Below are 4,273 nucleotides of genomic sequence, written 5' to 3' on the forward strand. Positions count from 1 at the left end.
TGACTCTTAGCCCATCCATATAAATTATTTACGTTAATATAACTAAGGAAGTTATTTGGCGTACTATGATCAAGGTTATTCAGGTATTTATTATTAGCTACAAAAATTGTTTAGGTACATTGAGTTAACCTTCCTCGTATTGCTCTTTTCAAAAAATTGTACATGTCTCCATCGCTAATTAATTCTAAATTTACATTGGTATACTTGAGCATAGCATCCCAAGATATTGAAGGTGCTTTTACAAAGTAAATAGGGTCTAATTTATAAATTTTCCTACAAATTTCCCTAAAATTTTCCAAGATATTAGTCAAAATTAATAAGTCACTTTCTAAAAAAAAATAATCTCTAAAAGTGTGACAATTAAAAGTTTTCCAAACCTTTTGAACAAAATTGTAATCCTCGGTACTACAATTTTCTTCACTGAGAGTGTTATAAAACTTATCAATGTCAGGAAGCTGGGTGTCTACACCTTCCTACTTATTTGCATAAATTTTTCTCCCTGAAATTTCGTGCTTAGAACTTTAAAATGTTTGTCCTCCATGTAACTTGACAGTTTTTCTAAACTTGAATTTAAAAACATAATTGAATCGATATCTTTTCGTATCTTTTTGAGACATTTATTTTAATTGTGCTATGTAAAGTTCTTTATTACACGGTATAGGGCTTAAGTCGCCTTCTAATTCAGTAATAAATAAATATATATCATATTTCGATAAATTATGAAATACTACAGGAAACAAAGGATCCCTTAATTTATATTTTGGCTTACAATTTTTATGAATAGGTACCACGTAATTTCCAGTAAATTGGTCGAAGTGGTTTTCCAGGTCGTCATCATGTATTTCATTCTCACAGGCGCAGCAACTACCCTTCTGATCATCGTCATTAATTGGACTTGTGCTCGGACCTTTGGGGGTTGACCAATATTTGTAAAACAAACTCATAGTTTTTTCTTTGAGTGATTTACAAAATTGGGTAATGCAGTCAGCGCCTATGATATTTAAATAAAATTTTTTAGTATTAAATATATGTAATTTTTTATAATTTTTGGAACGTACCTTCATATGTGTACAATTCGTTAAGAGCCGGATTATATTTATGCGCAATGTAAAATGATACTGCACATACAGTATGCTTTTGCACTTTTGTTGTCGACGAAGTAGTTGCTCAGCTTAGGCATGTACTGTAATTTTCAAGAACAGCCTCAATTTCAGCATATATCACCACTGGAGGGGATAATTTTTTGTGAAAGCCCTTAAACGATGTTGTAGTATTTGGCTCTGGGTAGATGGAGGCTTCTTTTCCGCACTCAAGCTTATTATGGGTTGTGTTATTTACGGTGAAAAATTGTAAGCAGTTTTCACAAAAATATCCACCCGCCTTCGATTTGGAATGTTGCGATTAACATAATCTTTTTACACTCATAATGTAGGCATAATGCATGACTTCTTGGCTTATATTGTTGATTCCTAATATATTGATATGAATAGAACGAATTGACTTTGTTCTAAAGGTTGGCCTGATAATTTTTTCGCCATCTGCATCAGTTTCATAAATGTTAATGTTGAAGTCTGCATTATTTTTTTTTTAACTGAATAATTCCTTTATTTGTGATTGGACACTCGATTTCCGAAAAATACAAACTTATGCCATCATACACAATGATTGCTTTGTCATTTTTTCGAATACTTTCTTTGCTGTGTTGTTGCAAAGGTAGTACTCTCATGGCTTTTATTAGCTATATACTCGTATGCTAGTACGCACCACTTGAAACAAAATACATCCGTGTTTTTTACATTTATAAGCGCATTTCGTGCTCTTATATTTTTAGGGGCCTGGATGTATCCGCTAGCAGGAATGTTTTCTAGATTTATTATCGTAATTTCAAAATATATAAAATTTCTAATTGCCAACCAGAATCTTTTTCTTTAAACTCACTGCTTGATGTTAATAAACTATCTATTGCCGTATTTAACTCATTGTCAATGTTTTCAGATTGGTATACCGATTTGTCTGCAGTCGTAAAATGTTTTGTTGTTTTAATTGTATCTCCTTCTCGTTTTTTATAGGTACCATAAACTCTCAGGCTGAATTTAATGACACTATATTCAATCATGCAATGCTTTAGAACTTCTTATATTTTTTCTTTGGCAAAGCTGGTAATAATCTTTTAAATCAATAGTATTTTGGACAGAACTATTTATTCTATATGATTTTACTGGAAACTTAGTTTTAGAACAAAGGTGAATAATATTTTGATTATTCTTGACCTCTCTGACCGATGCATTTTTATTCTTACCGGTCAATATCGGCTGACGTTCTCTTGAGGCCAGATATTTTTCACTGCACGTAGGAAATAAAAGTTCCATTTTTAAATCCTTTTTGCTCTCTATAATTTTAATTTTCTTTGTGTTGATTAATGATTTTTTTACCCTCCTCCAATCTTATTCGTTTAAGAGCATTAGCGGATGTTGAAGGATGGTCGTCTAAATTTTTTAGTTCTTGGTTTAGTTGTTGTTGTTGTTTTTGATGGTGTTGTTGTTATTTTTGATGGTGTTGTTGTTGTTGTTGTTTTTTTTTGTTTTTGTTGTTGTTTTCTACCATTCATTAATAAAATGAATGCATTTTTGGGCCCTTCACAATTTTGATAATGCTCATCAAAGTCATTATTGTTGACCTCAGTAGAGCACAAGTCGCATTTTATTTGTGATCTAGCCATGAAAACTTCGAAACCATTTCGAGGCTTTGAGCCCTTGCCATAATGAGCTTCAAACTCACTTTTCTCCACATTATTAGTGCACAAATCACAAACAATTGATGATACCATTTTTCGGTTTTAGTTTTAGTTATTTTTTTCAGTGAGTTGGTATAGGTATATTATATAAATATATAATATGTGGAATAAATGTTAGTTTTTTAACCGAAATAAAAGTAAACATTTAAACACAACTTGAATTGTTACGCGCAATAACCGGCACCGAAATGTATCGATAATTTAAATAGAAGGCAGTACTGAGGCATTTGAAGAACTGATCCTGAGCAATTTGAGGGGTATCATTTTTATAGTCTAGAATGTTCCCTTAGCAGGTTGTCATCTACAGGGAGTACATACAGGCATGTTGTACTCTTAGAACCAATCCGATTGGTTCTCGAATATAGGATGCAGAACATGACCGCAGTCGAATGGTTATTAGAGGAAAGGGAAGACAAGGAATGCTAACAAATAACCGGGTGGTGATGTAGGAGGGTTCAGTATGTAGGTAAATATCGATGGTGTATCGCCTATGGGATAGGTTACGCTTACGAAAGGTAATCGCTGTGTCAGCAAGATACAAAATTATTGACACTTTGGTTCGGGCCAACATTTGCGGAAGATGTTGCAGTGCAACCATCAGAATTTTCTCAAGCCTTAAGCTGAGAGTAGCTATAATAAGGGGCATCAGAGACCCTCACATATAAGGACTCGAGGGTAGGGGGTGATACTCTAGTTCGTGGGTATGCACGTGCACTTTCTCATGGACATTCTCAGAAGATAGCGAGGGGTCACAATATTTTGAAATGCAATAAAACGACAGGATTCCCTCGTCAGCCTCAGCTCGGATTCTTCTCATGTTTCTGTCTTCAACGGTGTGTTAAGGATAGTTGGTACTGCAATTGTTAAGTCGTACCTTTGGTTGATAGCTATTAGGTTATCCCGTAATTTGTTTAAATATTTGGATACCTGGGACCAATGGGCTTTGTTTAGCCTATCTCTCTGATCGTGTATTAGTGTCCGCGCTGTATTGAAGCGGTTTACTAATATTTCGGCATGCTTGCTTACAGTGTTTTGCTGTGCTGGACGGGGTTTTGATAATGACTTATAAGATCTGTCAAAATCAATTTTTATATTATTTAGTTCTTTATATAATTCGTCCCATCCCATTATTTAATGTAATATTTTCTAGATTCTTGAAACCATCAATGAAGGATGTCTTCCAAGTATCTTGTTATTGTTAACAGCTGATTTAACTTTTAGGTTTGGGACGGTGCTCAATACTATCGCCTTCTGGGTACTTGAGCAATGTATCAAGGGGGAAAAGCCTAAGTTGTACTCATATTTGATTTCATTGATTAGTATAGGCTCAGCTCCTTTTTCGAGTATTGATAATACCCTGTTCTGAAAGTCCGGTTCCTTATCAAGAGTGATTCTAATACACTCTGTAGTAATCATATTTTATATATATTTTTTGTTTATTTATTTATTGTCATTGTCCATTGGAAAAAATAACATCTA

General features: G+C 33.7%; 1 long non-coding RNA gene across 1 annotated transcript; it reads right to left on the bottom strand.

The window, feature by feature from the left end:
• Positions 1 to 725: 725 nt before the first annotated feature.
• On the bottom strand, positions 726 to 2,879 carry LOC127011669 (uncharacterized). The gene is made up of 2 exons (XR_007764890.1): positions 1,059 to 2,879; positions 726 to 991 (listed from the first exon to the last, which is right to left on the bottom strand). It is a non-coding gene; the product is annotated as an uncharacterized LOC127011669 (long non-coding RNA).
• Between the last annotated feature and the right edge of the window lie 1,394 nt (positions 2,880 to 4,273).

Source organism: Drosophila biarmipes, unplaced genomic scaffold (assembly GCF_025231255.1).
Source record: "Drosophila biarmipes strain raj3 unplaced genomic scaffold, RU_DBia_V1.1 ptg000005l, whole genome shotgun sequence".
Classification (NCBI taxonomy): Eukaryota; Metazoa; Arthropoda; class Insecta; order Diptera; family Drosophilidae; genus Drosophila; species Drosophila biarmipes.